Source organism: Dromaius novaehollandiae, chromosome 5, assembly GCF_036370855.1.
Source record: "Dromaius novaehollandiae isolate bDroNov1 chromosome 5, bDroNov1.hap1, whole genome shotgun sequence".
Taxonomy (NCBI): domain Eukaryota; kingdom Metazoa; phylum Chordata; class Aves; order Casuariiformes; family Dromaiidae; genus Dromaius; species Dromaius novaehollandiae.
The window spans coordinates 66,744,438-66,762,825 of NC_088102.1; the positions used below are offsets into that span (position 1 = coordinate 66,744,438).

At 48.4% G+C, this 18,388-nt stretch overlaps 1 long non-coding RNA gene across 1 annotated transcript in view; it reads right to left on the minus strand.

Annotated features, from left to right (window-relative positions):
* The window catches only part of LOC135328537 (uncharacterized), a 209,936-nt gene that overhangs the window by 17,141 nt on the left and 174,407 nt on the right, over nucleotides 1–18,388 (minus strand). The window lies entirely within an intron of this gene.

The window sequence follows — 18,388 nt, forward strand, 5'->3', positions numbered from 1 at the left end:
AGCCTTTCAGGATTTTTTCAGGTAGGTTTTTGAGCCTACCTTTATGCACCCCCTTCCAGATAGCTCTTCTGAGGCCAGACAGCCCGATGCCTGGCACAGACACAGATCCACAAGCCAGGAGGGGCTGTTATGACCACCTGCCTGACCTTCCTAGCACAGGCTATTGAATAACTGCTGGCATCCAAAAGCAGATAGAAGGAGTCTTTGCAAAGGGATGTGGGGAGAATGCACACAGCATTGCTTGCTTTAGCAGGCTTGGTGATGCATGTGGGGAGGCAGAGGGGAGAGGCCCCTTTCACTACAGCAAGTGGATACTTCCTCACTGATTGTGATTTTTTTTCTTTTGAGGTGCACTGATGTTAACTGAGTCCCTTTCCTTGTCTCTTCCCTCCTCTGCTTGCTTGTTACAAAGCCCCTGTCGGTCCAGGGGACAGACTGGCCAAAATAGTTTGGATACTCATGGCATTCACTTTCTCCCTTCTTCAGCTCCTGCTGCTGCTCAGTTTATCCCCCTGTAACCTCTGCTCTGTTCACATCCCCTCGATCTTACCCCAGGTAGAGCACTAAGTCAAATGTTCTCAGCACACTTTCAGGTCTAGGCTTAGACTGCATCTTCCCATCTTCCCTCCCTCATAGTGCACACCCAGTCAAGGGTAAAGAGAAGAACAGCAAGGATGCAGGCAGATGGAGGCATGTGCTGGGAAAATCTGGGGTTTGTGAAAGTGAAATGGGAGAAGCGTAAGCAATCTTCCACTTTCTTCCTCGTCAGAGCTTTCCCAAGTTGTTGGCCAACACCTGCATATAACCCACCAGGGAGCATGTTCTCAACCTTTTTAGTACTCAGCCTCCAGAGGTGGCCTGTCAGAGTGCCCAGGAGAGACGGCTCCGTTCCTCATTTTGTCAGAATTTACAGTTTCAGCTCCGTAGACTGCCAGTGTGTCTGCCAGGATGTCTCCCCACACTCCAACTGAATGATGCTCTAAAAAGTGCCCTGGCTCCTTCTGTAGATTCCTGTTCTGAACCGTTGTACTTGGTGTCCAATGTCCACGTCCTTCTTTCCACATGTGCTGCTAAAAACATGCCAGAAGAAATTCAGATCTCACCCTGACACTCTCCATGGTCTGAGAGCGAAGTCTTGCTTCACTGACAGAGTCTGCCTTGGGAGAGATCCTCCATTTCTGAACACAGTCCCTGCACTTATGATGTGGGACATCACTCCTGTATTGGCCAAATCTAGCAGTGGTGATGACAGAGCAGTGGTCTCTCAGACACAGCTATTCTCCACATGGAGGAGGACAGCTACCTTCTAATGTTACTGTCATCACGGGGGTGCAGCTCATCTCACCTCACTTTATATGTCTACAGTACAGGTGCCTACAGGTGAGCCAGATGTCCAGGTCCCCGCTGTAGCCAGGGAGTTATGGGACAATTCATCCGACCAGAGAGAGGCTTCTGCTTTAGGATGACATGAATCACTCTGCAAACTCCTTTGTGTTGACTAGATCACCTGCGATCATAATGGAATTTTAGATGCCTAGCTCATTCGTAAAGACCTACGCAGGAGACACCTGAAGTTAGCTGAGACAAGTAGAGGATGCCTGAGGTCAAGTTTCCCACTTCTGGACTGAAATTAAAGCAGAAATGACTTTCCAAAACCTGCACTGAATTGCAATCAGAAGTTTTAGACTTGGTAAGGACATCACTAAGTGATGGTGAACTGCCTGTGTAAACCAAGCATCAAATAGGCCTGTCTGCCTGTAGCAATCTAGAGGCTATTCCTGCGATATTTTGCTAGCACTATTAGCTCATACCCTCTTGAAACTCTCCTGCCTCGTTAACACAGTCCTAGTGATTTTGGTGCACATTGCATTATTGACCCAGGAGTTTTATCTATCATTTCGTTTTCTTCAGCAGAAAGCTTAACACTAGTATTAGCACTAGAATTGCTGTGAGTGCCATTGCTGAAGAACTTCCCAAGCCACCTGCCATAGTCCATTGCTCCTGTGTGCAGAAGTAAATGCCCTCATGCCTGTGGCTCCTCCAATATATCTCCTACAGATGAGAGATCCTAGATAAACAAATAGCATCTGGTTGTGATCCTTTTTGTTGACCCCATTCCTCTCTCTACATCCCTAAAATCAGCACATTCGCTTTGCTCTGAAGCTCTGTAATTTCAGGCCAGAGTTAGCGCTTAACTAGTCCGAATGGTGCAAGCCTGCGTAATTACTGTTGGGATTGTGCTGTGTAGGCCTCGTGTAAGCAGCTCTCCTCAAATAACCCAGTTTGACTGTCAGAGCCCGTGCTGTATTGTATTTCACATTCTGGCTGGGGGAGCCTTTCCCCAGCAGGAGTCAGGGCAAGAAATCCCTCACCCTCACAGGAGGGCCCCATAAAATGAATGACTCTGGATCTCACGCTTCTGAGGAGGTCTCGGTTACTTCAGCAGTCGCCTCTTGTACCAGAAACGGTCATAGGGGAGAGAGGGAGCGAAGGCTTGTTTTGCAAACTTTGCCATATCCTATTCCCGGGGTGAGAGCAGGAAGATGCATCACGGCTGTGCTCTCACCTCAAGTCCATACCTTCACGTAGATGTTTAAAAAAAGAGAGAGGGCAGATAAACCCTGAGGCTGAGACTGAATCAAATGGCTCCGCTGGAAATGCTGCTTGACTGCTGGCTCTGGGCGGTTCACAGTTACTCCCCCCTCAGATTTCCCCGCAAGAAGCACGGATGGGAGTATGTTTATGGGGTGGTAACAAATGAGACAGTTCCCCTGTGATCCATACGCGCCGTGTCCAAAACGCTCCACTCCCTCATGGAATAGCTAGCAGGATCCCCTTCGCCAAATCCTGGGGTCGGCAGCCAGCACGGCCCCCTCGCCATCCGTGTCGGAAACCTGAGCTCCCCCGCTTCTCCTCGGGAGCAGGCGGTTGTTCCCTGAACTATCTCCCGTCCCTTGTTATCTTGCTTTCCTTGTCAGCCAGTGAACTGTGAAGCAGCAGCGGAGAGAAAAATGAACTCTGACCTGATTTTTTTCCCTACAATTAGCCAGAACTGCGCTTTTTATTTTTATTTTATCCTCCCCACTTTTTAAATGATTAATAGGACAATCTGGTCCTCAGCTTCTGCAGTGAGGCGAGTGTGCTGACAAAGCACTACGATGCCTCTTCCAGGTCACCCGGCAGCAGGCCATGTCTTTATGAAAACATAAGAATTGGAGGGACTTATTTGAGGAATTTGGAGACTGAGACGCAGGAATTTCGCCCTTCAGACCCTGGCAACTGCGTGTCTGCAGTGGTCTCCGAGCACCAGCGACTGCCACGGAAAGGAGCAGCTGCTTAACAGCAACCTGCAAGCTCTTAAAAACAGATTTTTCTCTTCTTTTGCTATATTTAAGTATGCAGCCACTGCCCTTAACCTGTTTTACGTGGTCACAGTCTCTGGGTGTGCAGTGAACTGGCTAAGATGCTGAAACGTAGGTCTGTAAAGCCCCTCGACTGTCCTGCACAAAGGGACCCGTGCTCCAGCCCACCCTGCACCTGAACATTGCTCATCCACGTGGGCTCTTCCCGCTCCTGAAATCCTTGAGCTCCTGTTGAAGTGAGATCCCAGAGAGGGGAGAAGGGAATTAAGCACAGGTGGACTCTCTTCTCTTAGACAGTCCTGCCTATGCCTGTGCTTGCCTCATGCTACGCGATGCATTTGGAGACAGGAAAGAGCCTCTCCCCACTCCTAGATTTTGCCGGGGTGGGAAAGACTACACTGAGCGCTCACATCGCAGGGACCAAGTCACCCCCAGGGCTGCTCTCACTTTTACATGACAGAGAACAACGTAAGTGGCCTCCGTGCATCTCTCCAAGTCCCTTGAAAGGATGCCTCTAAGTCACCTCTGCAAGCATTTTCTCAGCGGTAGAGAGGAAAAGCACCTCAGTCCCCAGAAGGACCTGAGTAGATAGGCCAGCCTCCCCCAGCACTGGCCAGCCAGCCTGGCACATGCGGGAAAGGGCCTTTGCCAGCGGAGCCATGGAAAGCCAGCGTGTTCGAGATCGCAGAGGGCAAGGCACCGCAGAAAAACACTGGATGCAACAATCCTATATTGGCCTCTAGTGGATTGCTTAATGGTTTGTTTAGTTTTTTTCCCCTAACAACAGGCAGTGTGTGCCCTCCAGTCCTGTCAATCAAAAAGCATCGCTGCAGAGCCTGCTTCTCACAGTACTCCCAACAGACCCCTCCACCGGGAAAAGCACACCAGCCTGAGAAAGCCAATGCCAGGCCTGTGGCATTGCCTCTTCCAAGACCTCAGTGGCCTTAAAAGCAGATGAATGCATGAGTGGAAGTTACCAGCTCAGGCCACAGCCAGAAGAGTGGCTGCTTTTCTGCTTTTTGAAAGTGGCCTATAGCACATTACAGGAACAACCGGCCCTTAGTTCTTGCTGAGGAATGGCCTGTAGCATAAGCGATGTGTTTCTTGTCATATCCTGATGTCCTTGCATGCTCACAGCGGGTCACACACGGTGGGAGGAACAGCGCGCTGACGAACAGTGACAGGCCTGATACGGGCATTGCAGCACACAGGGGAAATGAATGGGCAAGAATGGTGTCTCCTCCATGGCCACAAAGAGCCAGCGACAAATCTCCTGTTACATCTCTTGGTATCACTCGTAGGGTTAAATGGATTTCAAGCCTGTAGCACTCGCCTAAAGGTGGCAGCTGAGTATCTGGCCTTACAGCTAGATTCATCTCACCTACGTTTAGCCATCTAGAGGCAACATCATGTGTAAACTATTTGTCCATGCTCCCTCTATGGGCAGTGGAGAGAGAGAGGTCTACCCCAGGAGTCACACAACCCACCTGAGATACACACCTGCCTGTCGGCATCTCCCCACATTCCCCAATCACCAGCATTAGAGCATGATCCGAGCTCTATTACTTCATGCTTCCCTCCTGGGAGATACTCAGCAGCCTCCCTCTCTACAAAGCTGGCAGTAACCCATCACATCCCCTGCTCAGACACTCAGCATTGTGTGTTTAGAAGACAGGGCTGTTCCTGCTGCGATCGAGACTCGCCTCTTTTCACCAGAACAGAATCAGCCCCTCATTTTTTGCTGGCCTTAGCTTTATCCCTCCCCCCTGACCTACAGGTGATGGGCTGTGTTATCCTCCTAGTCATTTCCGAGCCTTTCTGCCCCTCAGCTCTGAACGGTCTCTGAGCTGAGTGTTTCTCTGCCCTTTCCAGGAGGCCTCCCCTGCTCTTTAAATCTTTCTCGGAAGAACTGTTATCTGGCCAGATGTTCAAGAGGGGGAGGAATCCAAATGGAGCCTTCTTCATTACCTCTAACAAACTCTCCCTTTCTCTGGCAGATGCTTCCCATTCCTCCCACTGTACAGCTGGGCAGCAGAGAAGATGATGCCAAAATCCATAGGAGTGGTAGATAGGTCCTTCAGTGTGGCCACAGAAAAGAAGAAAACAAGTCACTGCCCCTGGGCAAGTGCTCTGAATTGCCAGCAATGTCTTGGTAATTCAAATATGGCACTTAATTCAGTGTTAATAGTTAAGAACTTGCATCCAATTGTTTATTAAATGCTAGTTTTTATCATGATTATTAATTTTTACTGTAGTGCCCCCCAGGAGCAAGTCTGATTGGGCTCCCATCATGCTATGCAATCTGCAAACAGCCAGAGAGACTGAATTCCTTTCTCTAGGAGTTGACAGTCTAAATAAACAAGCCAGACAAAGGATAGGAGAGGAAACAGAAGCTCAGGGGAGGTGAAGTGAGTTGTCCAAGGTCACTCAGCAGGTCAGTGCCAGAGCTCAGAGCAGAACCCATGCCTGCCAGCTCCTGGTCTAATGCCCTCTCTCCCCAGGGAAGACTGGGCCAAAATAATTTGTCAGACAAAGGACTTCTATCACATTCCTCCCGGCACCATGAAGTTCTTCAGCTTGTGCAAATAAAACACAGCCAGATAAAGAGGCAACTGGGCACTTGCTATATTTTGGTTTGTTCAGTCTTTGTTTCTTCACATTAGTAATGTTAGAAACATTCTTTACTAGCTAAACTAGCCCATAGTCTCGTCAAAGGTACCAGAGTCAAGGAAGAGCACTGCTTAGGGTCACAGATCTGTAGATTTAGACAGTGAGGTTTTGAGGCTGGAAGGTATCTGCTGGAAGAAAGGTGCTGCCCTACACCACTCGTGACAGCATGGCTCAGAGATGAACTCCACTCCCACTACCCGCTGCGCACCAAGGCTAAACTGGAGGTGCCGACAACCAGCCTAGGCAGTCACACGGAGAGAAGAGCCTTCAAGCAGGAGGGGAATAAAGAGCAACTGGATGAGAGGAGATAAGGAACAAACCCTGCTCCGTTTGTGATGTCCCTCTGGAGGTGGATGAACAAGCCAGTGAGGTCCAGACGAGACACCTTCTGTGAGTGCAACCAGGCAATGGACAGTTTTCATTTGGTTTCACAGTGTGGAGGAAGTCAGAGGTGCGGCTGCTGCTTTCAGGGTGAAGATCAGCTCGGGATGCACCCTCTTCCAGCTGAGAACTAGGAACAGCCAGCAAGGAAGCAAAGGGGCATCCTTAGGGATTTGTCTGTTCTTTGCCTGGGGCAGAGCTGTTGCACATGGTGCTATTTCTATCCCACTGGCAGCACTGCTGCTTTCATATCCAACAGTTAACCTTTTCAGCTCTTGCTCAACTAAGACAAGGGTCCTGCTGTACACAGCATCCATCCAGATGCACGGCCTCACCACAGAAATGGTATCAATCAGCACTTCCCTTTTTCCTTTAGGGCACGGGGCTTTAGTATAATCCTTACATGCATTTTATTTCTTACTTTCTTTTATGAGACTCTGGTTGATTCGTTCTTCTACTGACATGGTGGGGAAGGAGGGCTGAAGGCTGGGGTAGGATATCTGAAGGGCACGTAAAGGGCTGTTGAGTCCAGGGCTCAGGCTCCCAAGCCCCTGTGCTATGAGGCAGTGACCTTCCTGGAACTAAACCGCTCTCCCTTTCCCAAGGTGTCATCCTCTAAGGAACACAAAAGAGCTGTGACATCATGTGAGCACGTTTGAGAAGCTGGAGAAATGATTCTTGTTTTTGCAGCTGATTAAATGATCTTCCATTAACAGATGTTAAACTCAGGAACTCCCACCTTCCCCACCGCTTCCCCCCACCATTTATTTTCTTGCAGTGCAAGGAAGCACTGATCTGCTCAATTATAGGGTTAGGCAGGGGGAATCCATCTGAGCAGTCCTGGCTGGCTGAGGTGTGTTTGGCTGTTGTTAATTATCCACAGCGCACTCAGTATCTCCCCACATGGTGTTTGGTTGCTCTGCTCTGCGGTTCCTGTGAGGACGCGTGCCGCTCGTCCCTCAGGAGAGCCTGATGCCCTCGATCTCCCTGGCCCCACTGGGGCGTCAGGTGATTCTCCCTGCAAGACAAGGCTCACAGCAGCATATCCAGGAGCATATGGCAGTAAATCGGGGCAGAATATGAAAGACAACCCAAGAGTTCCCATTTATGCCATATGATGTGTCTCTGCGTGCTAGAGAACTCCTATCAGTCCATCTTCTCACTGAACTAATTCATGTGAATCAGACTGCCTGCCTGATAAAACAGTGAAAAAGAGAAAAAAGAAGAAGAAGCCATGAAGATAATTAAGTAGCTCAGCAGTTTAATAACAAACTTCCAGAAAACCTCAGATTTGTCCTTGTGGTCAGGTTATCAAGACCACCTCTTACTGAGGAACCACCACAAGTGCTCAACATCACCTCACCTCCAGTAAGGTTCATGGCAAAGGCTTTGGCTGCTGCCAAATACAGCCAGGGAAAACTGGCAGGAACTGGTCATTCCAGCCTATTCAAATGGTGACATTTCCCCTCCCTCTCAAAATGTGAACTTAAAACCAAAATCCCAATATTTTTCATGAACGGATGATCAGGAAAGAAAAAATAAAATCTCATCCTAGAAAAAGCTCAACGTTTGATAAACTGATGTTCTGACCGTAAGGGGAGGGGAACACACACACACACACACACACACACACACACACACACACACACACACAAAGTTGTCTGGAAAATTCACAGAACTCGGCTAAGAATGCTGGTCCGGAAGTGTGTGACGGCATTTCTTTTTCTGAGATCAGACCTGAACATACCTGAACTGTTTTGGTCTAATTCTAGTTTAGATCCTGGAGTTCTTTAATTCCACTAGCTAACCTCTTCATTCAGCGCCAAGTGCTCTGTTAACATTTGGTTAATGTGAAATATGAATGTTCAGCTACTTGGTGCAGACAAACAGCAAGAAATGCTAGGCCCAAATGTTCTGTCGATATAAATTGGTCTAGTGCCACTGAGGTAGGCATGGAGATTTTTGATTTATCACTTGTGAATTATAGCACTTGAAGATCCTGGCCTGGAGGTCTGTTTGAACCTTGCAGAAATCTTTGTTTGGCCTGGAAATATTAAGAGTTAACCAGAATCAGAAAGACTGGTTTCAGCACGGTTAGAAACACTGCAAGGCAGCATTCCTCAGGGTATTTCAGTGCCTTTACCTCCAGTCAAATCCCAAGGAGGGCAGAGGAATGTGAAAGTTGAAAAAAATGTTGACTGAACTTTTCAAACTTGAAAGAAGGGTCAAGTGTAGTTTGGTTCAAGTTTCAGGTGAAGGCTGGATACGGGTCTTATTCTATCTGAGCAGGTTCACACATACCTAGTTCAAATATAACTTTAGGATTATTAGCCGGAAGGGACAGTGAGGCAGTGGGCTGAACTTAATCCTAACTGAGCATCTGACTGTAACAGGAAAAAAAACAATACTCGGTTTAGCAAATCTTTCACTCTCAGCAGTTTCAGTTCAGTAAAGGACTCAGACTTCAGCAGCCAAAACAGGGGCACAGGCCTGTGGGCAGAGTTACCTGTGGCCATGGAGCTCCAGCGACGCTGGCTGAGCCACACAGGGGTGCCTGCAGGGCGCACGGGAAAGGTTGGCAATAGCCGGCTCACAGGAACTGTGCGAGCACATCTCTGTGGGTACGGGCCTGCCACAGCTTCCCTTCACACGTGCCAGAAGAACAGCAGGGGCCCAAGGCACAAATCCAAAGAGATGTTAGATTTGGGGTGCCTGGAAGGACTTGATGGCGACCTGCAAGCCATGGTAGCAGAATCGCAGCACTGTGATCAGGGTGGGCATGTGGTACGTGAAAACCCCCACTTAATCTTCTGTTCCACCACCAATTTCTCGTGTGGCTTTCACAGAATCACAGAATAGCTGGGGTGTGAAGGGACCTCTGGAGACCATCTTGTCCAACCCTCCCCTGCTCAAGCAGGGTCAGCTGGAGCAGGTTGCCCAGGGCCATGTCTAGTTTTAAATATCACCAAGGATGGAGACTCCACAACTTCTCTGGGCAACCTGTTTCAGTGTTCAGCCTCCCTCAGGCTTGACTTGGGCAAGCTTGGCTGGGCTGGCTTTGGGCAAGTCAGTCAGACCCCAGTTTCTAAGAAGATCTCAGGAAACTGTGAGGATAAATAAGCTGAAAACTGAGGCTCTGAGATACCATGGAGATAAGGGAGGGAACCCATATAGGTAAGAAGGATGGGAATTAGGCACAAATATCCATTTACACCACCTCCTTCAAGACAAGGCTATGGGCCTTGCTCTTTCATATACTTCTGAATTCACATATCTCTTAAAAAAAAGCAAATGCCACAGAGGTAACCTGAGGTGCAGTTTTAAGCGGGTGTCTGGAGGGATACAAGCAGGTCTTTGGGGTTGTACTCCCTCCCTTCTTCACTCTCCCTCCCATTTCAAAGAGTTTGAATTGGCTAGAAACAGCAAGTAATTAAAGAAAGAGTGTTTAACCATTAATAAGGGTGGACAATGGTTAGGAAGGTAGCTAAGTCCTCTGGTTATACCTTACCAGCCTGCTTCTTGTCTCAGTGTCACTGAGTAATTGGATTTTTTTCTTTTTCTTTTTCTTTTCTTTGTTTTTTTTTTTTTTTTGGCAAACTGGGCCTGGCTAAAGTCTTTTCCGGAGTTAATGAGCCAGAGGAGAGTAATTTTCCCCGTGGCCATGTCTCGAGCCCCAGTTTTTGCAGAGTTTCTTGGCTTTCACATGCAGGAGCTCTCTGCTGAAAGGCTGCATGGCTTAGAGGCATCCCTGCTTGCCCCTCCATGGGGGCACAGAGGGAAGAGCCTGCTTTGGATCAAGGGCTCCTCTAGGCTCAACTTCATGGTATTTGGACAAAGGCGACGTCAGACTGGCTTTTCTATTTCCTCCTACTGCCACCCAATGCAAGATCACATTTGTGCACCACCAGAAAGACTATGTATGCTATGTTTCTGAATTGTGTCTGAGTTGATAGTTCCTATATAATAGCAAAAGCAGAGAGAATGTCTGATTCATTGATCTAGAAAAAGAGGAAAAAAAGGCCAGAATATCTCACACTTGTCAATAGCAAGGAATGGGGGTGCGTGGGGAGCAGCTGAGGAGCTCTTTTGGGAATGGCAATGGAAAACGGCATTTTGGGGGGGTAAGAGATTGTGGTCAGAGAAATGACGTTAGCAAGTTCAGGTCTACTGCCTCTGTGGCCCTTGAGTAACATTCAAGCAGCTTTGAGTACTGGCAAAAACAAGTTTTCACTAAAGTCAGCACTCCCAAGTTCGTGCAATGCTAAAAGAGGGAACTGCAGGCCAGTTTTCTTCTTCTACCAGCAAGGCTACCAGCTGAATCCTGACCTCAGCATCTTTTTGGGAGGTGACAACTTAAAAGGAGGAAGGATAAGCACAGGAATATGAATGAAGCGAGATCCACCTGAATCCTTTGCTCAGATGTGAACTGAAGCCCACATTCAACCACCTCAGAAATTCCAGCAAAGTTCAGAGCTCTGACACGGTCCATATAGCCTGGAAACTTTTAAACAAACATCCTGACTTCTGAATTACATAGAGGACTGGAAGGAATCTCAATTCCTGCTCAGATACCATGTAAGACTTGCAGCGCTGCCAGCCTCCATAACAGCTGGATATTAGACAAGAAGAGCTGCAGTTTTGATCCAGCATGTTGGTTCCCCTGACTCAGTGTATAAATTGCTATGCAGCAACAAACTTACTGCATGGTGAATTATCAATAGAGTAAGTAGGAAGCTGTGTTTTCCTATCCTATGCAAATTTTCAGAATAACAGATTTTTTTTTTTCTCTTTCCCAAATCAGGACGAAGTCAGAACTTCGAAAGCTTTACCAAAACCCGAGTTACTGTGAATATGTCCAGAACAGATCAAATGAAACAAAATGTCATATTTGAGAGTTTACCTATCACAATCTGCTTTATCTTTTTTTAGTTCAAGTTTACTACATTTGTAAAATTATCCCCGAATCTAAAATATCTTTGGCACAGGATTCCCCAAAGCTGAAACAACTGACAAGAGCCTATTTGCATTCCCTGACTCTGAAACTCACCTTTTCTTGCAGACAGTTTTGCTTTGGAGTAATTGGCATTTTCAGGTTTAAAAAAACCAAAACTCTTTCAAAGGGAAATTCCTGACCACTTTGGAGAATTAGTTCAAACAAGGGCTTGTACACTGAATTTGCCTGCATGAATTTGCTTCAACATACTGATCTCAGTCAACAGTAGCTGGGACTGACTCTACAGCAGCCGCTCGCAGCCCCTCGTCGTCATCCCTGGGTCTCCACGGAAGGACCTCAAGGGACTTGGGCCCATTTCTTGGCGGACAGGTTTTGTGTTACAGTCAGGAGCATACGCAAAGCAAAATGCACACGCCGACATTGCTGGACGTGGCCCACATTGCTGAGTGTTGGACTTGCCAGGGAATCTCACGGGGTGGCTCCATCTCCTACCCGTCAGACACAACAAATGCCAGCGCACCCAGAGGAGCCTTCCTTCACCCTCTCTCCCTCTTCAGGCCACTGAGAAGAAGCCAGGGAATGTGCTGAAATACCACTTTCCCCAAACCACAGGGTTTGTTGCCGCCATTTGGTCCTATCTGATAAACAACACAAAAACAGCAAAACCAGTTCCGACCGTTTCCTCCTCCTGACAAGAGAATTAGCTCAGCAAGCCCTGGTGTCTCCAGCAAATCCCACAGGGCTAATCTAACAGCATTCTTGCTCGGTCTGCCTCAGTTACCCCACTCGGGTGTGTTATATCTCCTTCCTTCCTGTTACGGCATCCTTAGCATTCCCCACGCTGCCAACAGCCACATTTCTTCTCAGCACACGTCACTGCCGAGGACTCTTTGCCTGCACACATGCAAACTAGCAGAGACAGTAGGACACATTCCTGGGATAGATAGGTAAAAACACATGCACATCTATTCCACCCAGAAGCTCTAAATTTCAGGAAATTTTGGGGGGGATGGGGGTGTTGATTTTGCTTTGACATCATATCAAGAGAAGGGGGCCAGCAGGGATATTAGATTTAGGATTGCTTTTAGGGGGCGGATGGGATCTACCAAGCTATGGCAGGGTCCCTTCTTGTTAGTTTGATATCAGAAGCTTAGTGTGAGTTTTAGAAAGAGCTCAAAACTCATAAGCGTTGAAAGCCACTGTAAAAAAAAACCTTCTAATGAGCACACTACCAGCAGATTCCCAGACCTCATCAGCAAGGGTTCTGCATGCGACCCCAAATGATGGAAAATCTATTTTAGGAACGTTCAGGGAACTTCTCAGAATATATTTTTTTGTGCACTGAATATAATATTTTGTGCATTGCTGCAAGTACAGTGTCTATTCATCATCCAGACTCCAAACACACAAGGCTCTGAAAGACACTGGGGAGGTATAAGAGATGACAGTCCCTTTGGAAGCATCCACCTTCAACCAGAGCCAGTGTCTTGCCTCACTGGTGGAAAGATGTTAAACATAAAAGGCCTGACTTTCAAGGTCCAACTTATTCATATTATTTTCCACCTAAATATGTGTGTGAACTAGGGAGGAAATCATGTGTTTTGGGGATAAGAGGTAGGAGATGCTGAAAATAAGGGCCTGGGACAAAGTGCAAAGAATGCCATCAGTTATGCAATATCACTGCCCATCTTGTTGAGAAGGTCACACAGGCAAAATACATTACTACTATTACTAACTTGCAAACTGGTCAATGTTTTTCCATTGAAATGTCCCAAAATCTTGAATTCTGTCCATAATACCTTAACCAATTGTTGAGTGTGCCAGATTGTAGGTCAGTGTTGCTCTTTGGTCTCTCATTACTGCAAACATAGCAAATGTATTCAAAAATCAGGAAATCAATCAAACGGAGTGAACAGAGAGGTCGGGCTGAAACACGGGAAGTGCTGCTCAGCCCCAGCTACCATGGACATCGCTGGTGGTAGCCAGGGTTGGGCACGAGCAGAACACCAAAACTGTTAGGCAGCTAGTGGGGAGACTGAGCCGTTTGGCTCCTCTTCCCTCCTCTGCTGCTGCTGTTTGTACAGTCCCTGAAATGACAGACCTATCTTAGCCCACCGGACTTCGGACTTGTGCATGTGTGTGTTCGGGGCACGAAGTTCTGTGTTTTCCCTGAGGTTTAAAATTAGAACGAGGACAAAAAGAAAACAATTTTCCGGCACAGCTTAGCTGGAACAAAAGTGCTTCCTCTACCCTGGCTGACACCCCGCCGGGGGGAGCACCCAAGGGGCCGCCGAAAGCCTAAGCAGCCGAATCTGCCAAAGGGGAGCATCGGTGGGCTTCGCGGGGAGGACCAGCCCAGGGTGCAGAGGGTAGAGCTGCACCCGAGGGAGCCCTGCTACATCCCGGGTTCGCTGGCACCTGCGGCAACGGCCTAGCTTCTTGTCCCCCGCACGTGCACCCAGCTGAAAGGGCTGAAAGGGTTGTGCGAGGGTGAGTGCATTAAAGCTCACAAGGAACTACGACACCCTTGCTGCAGAGGCTGTACACCTGCTAACATGCCCATACCAAAGTCACAGTCGCTGGTCCAAACAGCGGCACAGCCGAGCCTTGGCAGCAGCGACCTCACCGCTTGCTTATTTATCCTGCCTCTCTAAACACACCAAGTCATACCCTAAACCACACGGCTGCTTCTTGATTACCTGCTATGCCACTGCACCTTCCGCTATATCCAGCTTTCTGCTACTCGTTTCCCACCCAGTGCTGCTTACTACCGGCATGAGCTGTCTTAATTGGAGAGAGCAATTTTTAATTATCGCTTGTGTATCTGAGGTCTGAGCAGAAAGCCAGCCCCGTCGTGGGCACCGGGAGACCCAGATCCCTGCCCGGAGAGCTGAGAGCCTTCCCTGGGCAGCTGAAGCCTGGCTGCAGAGAGCAGCTGTGGAAGGAAAAAAAGGCTAGAGACAGCAGAACGACCTGCTCCCAAAGCCATGATGAGAGCCTCAGCCTCAAAAATGTGTGAGCTTCGACAGTCCCAGAGCTGTAAAGAGAAGGAGGGGGAATGCCTTAACCTCAGTGCGGGTTCCCCAGCCTCCGCACAGGGCAAGCCCGCTGCCGAGCCGAGCCGAGCCGGGGAGCGCTGGGAGGAGCCGGCCGCAGGGGACCTGCTCCGACACGACACCGACACCGCAGCGGGCCGGGGAGGACAGGTGGGAGGGCTGTGGGGAAGTCAGCGCGCTCGTGGCGAAAGGGGCACGTCGGGAGAGCGCTGACCTGGCGCTAGGCTACGTGTCAGCGTTTAATTGCTGAGGGAGTCATTGCTGAGCACTTCATTCACACCTAGGAAGTCCGCGGGCGCCTGGGCTGATCATTAGCCACAGAGAAGCCAGGTGAAAAGTCGAGCCAGAAAAGGGGATTTTGCAGAAAGGAAGAATCGGAGAGATGAGTCTGGCTGACAGCCCCAGCCCAGATAGCTCCAGCATTTCTGCTCCTGGTACTGGGCACACAAGCTCTATTTGCACTACTACAACTTTTCAGCACCTCAGATACCCTCAGAGTTCAGAGTTGATTGCCTTCAGGTGGGAAGGTCAGTTCAGATTTTATTCTCTCTCAGCCAGCTGTTGGTTACAGTTTTTCTGACCACACGGCTTACCTAACAGATACCCTACACCACCACCATGCTACATGGCTCTTCAATGCGCTAACCAAGCTCTTTGGTGCTTTACATGTCAATTGCTGTTCCTAACTGTTACGGTTTTGGCAATTCCTTGCTAAAAACGTACCCTCAATCTCCGTTCTCATGCAGATAGCTTCTTTGAGGGTAGGGAAGTATCTTCACTGTTAAGGTCCCTTCTGTACTGAAAAGAAAGGCCCGCTTTCTGCAGGCAGCACGTGAATAACTCCAGGCAACCGGAGCCTGGGCTCAGCAGCACGACCCCGAGACAGTATATCTGTGAAAGCAAACGCAAAGGCCTCTGCCAGCTCCGTTACTCAGGGAAGAGATAGTGGCATGGGTCTTGGGTGGGCCCTTGCTGGAGCGTCCTTGCTGCAACCTTTGAACCTGCCTGGTTTGGCAGCTGAGCACAAACCAAGGCTGCGGAGAGGGAAATGGAAAGTAGACATGGGAGCAGGCAGCACAGAAGATGCCTCATTTTTGCAACTGGGGCAGAAGACTGGCAAGAGCACAAGAGGAGTAAAGGACAGGTAAATGAGCCTGCCAGCTGCTTGGGGTGCTGCACGGCTCCCTGTTTCACAACAAGGGGAAGGACTAGTTTCACTCCTCTTGCATTTATACCATAAATGATGTAGAAGCAGCGATGGCAAAGATGTCTTGAGGTCCCTCCTGCCATGGCTCTGCAGGACAGAGATGAGAGGTCCTCAAAGGGCTCAGCAGAAGCATAGCTGTTGCTGAGGAGTTCGACCTGAACTCAGCAGCGTGGTTGGGCAGGAATCATTCTCCTTTCTGTCTCCTTGATGGCGTGTCTACAAACACCCAGCAGCAGACTGGGGCTAGGGACATTTGCTGACAGGGCAGATGGAGTTTGAGGGGCTATCCCAGGGCAGGAGCAAATACCCGTAAGGGAGACTGCAGCCTCGGAAGTCACTGTACAACTGCTGGCGGAAAGGCATTTTCTGCTGAGGACGTGAGAGAATATGGTAGAGGTCCTTCACCATGAAGCTACAGAGACAGGATTTTAGGGGATACAGCTTGCCTCCTGGTTTCACTCAGTACAGATGCACTGAAATGATGAAATATTACTGCAACTTTTGGTCAAACCAACCATGATTTTCCTCCAGACACTTTCAGTTCACTCACTCTGTAATTTCTAATGAATACCTTTGGGCTGAGATTTTCCAGACTTTGTCTCTTCCAAAAGATGAATTTTTGTCCTGGGGAACTTGAGGTCACAGTAACCTCCCTCAGATGATCCTTTGCATTAGGGAGCCCTTTAAAAGTAGAGCAGGGAGGCAACCCTGCCAAACAGTAGGGAGCTGAGCTACAGTGTGGACATGGCTTCAAAGAGGGATGGAAATGCTAGGAAGACTGATATTTGATCCCAGGAGGTTTCAGGATATGAGAGTGCTCATGGGCTGGATTCCTGGAAAAGCCAGGTAAATAACGCCCCGATGGATAAATGCAAGGAGAATTCTTTAAGAACTGCATGGACATTCCTGACCGGGGCTCCAGCACCCACGAGTTTCCTCACCAAAAACTCTACAGCACAGGGAGGAGAAAACAAAGGTTCCCACATCAACATTAATGACTAGCACTAGGGTGATTCGTGTGCAATTTGCAGGGAGGGGACAGAGGTATCACCATTAAAGTTCAGGTAATATTTGTAAAGCACGCAGACACCATGGTAAGAGTATCATAGAAACACCCAAAAACTAGAGCCTGAGTTAAGACAATATTTTCTAAGTGGGAGACATCGATCTTGTGACAATGTTTAGTTGCAATGACTTTTATCTCTGCTATGCCAGTCAAATCACTTAATCATTGCAGTTGATGGATGTTAGGGCAGTAGGACTACAATTGCTCATTGTCAGGCTGATAGAGAGGTCATGGGCTTTGCTAAGCTTTGGATCAAAACCTGAAAGAATCCCTGTCACATCTGTCAGGTTTAAAAGAATAATAAATTTACTAATTTAGCTTTGGTGTTGGGTAGTAGCTGGTGCCACCTTTATCTGTTTCTCATGAGAAAATAAACTCCACACCACCATTCCCATCACAGCACGGTGATACTGCAACATGCTGTTAATCTTCATGACGTGAGACGTAGACTTTGGGGGGTGAGGGAGGGCACAAATTTGCAGGATGAGTCAGTGACTCTGCAACACCTCCCTTGCAAGTCTAGAGATGGCTTCATTTAACTGGCCAGGCTCCCCAAGCCTGGTGGGAGAAGGCGATGCAGAGACGCTGGTCAACTGGACTCTGTCCACTTGCTGGAGCCTGCCACAGCGTCGTGACTCAGAGGTGAGCACACCGTTATTTCAGTTATAGGAAAAAAGGAATTAGCATACTGTGGCTCACCCTTAATCCTTTTAAATTTAGTATCCTGTCTCCAATGTTAACTAGCCCAGATACTTCAAGAAAGGAGCAAGAAACTTCCAGAAGCAGCATAGGTAAAACAATTCTAATACTACTTGTTAAGGCCAAAACATGTTTCTTTAAAAATCCCTTTCCCAACTTTTGTTTGCGTCTGCTGACATGGAGTTGTTAACACCACTGTTTCCTAGGCACACACCCATTCCTTTTTGAATCTAGCTGTATACTTGGCTTCAGCTTGGTCCTATTATCCTTATTACCACTTCAGTGTTTTTATTTATAAAGCCATACCATGTGTGGCACTGTGGAGAGTTATCCAATCGCTCCTTGCCCCAGGGAACACTGAACTGAATTGCGAGGAGTGCAATGCGATTGCTGAACCATGGTGCGTTTTCAAATCAGAGATGGAAATATAGAGGTGAGAACAAGGCAAAAGGAGGAGCAGATACGGAGGGGGTGAGGGGCAGAGCGGAGGTCGGGGGGAACAGGAAGATATGAGGACGGTGCAGCCCGAGGCAGCACCATGGACTTTATTCTCTGGCTGCCAGAACATTAACATGGAAATCTCTGCCTGGATCTGGATTTGTTGACACAAATCAAGCGCTTGCATGTGGGGGGTTGGAAGCGATTTACCTGTTACATTCCCAGTGTTGTCTCTCTTAGGAACATAACTCCCAGGGCTGGAGCAGTTGTAGAATATCTGCCTGTCTCTTATCTAATGCGTAACCTCCTGGACTGAAGACATAATGTACTGTCTATCCTTTCTGTGATAAAAATAAAGCATATAAAAACACACACACACAATCCCAGGCCAAAAATTCCCTTAGGGGAACATACTGTGACTAGATAAGAAGGTACTCGCTGGCACGTAGTTACCTCTTCATTTCCTAACTGGGACACTCAGGGAAAGGGTGGAGTGAGGGCTGGCGGGGGCACACAGCTGCAATAAGGCAGGATGAGAAGGGGAACAGACTGGGG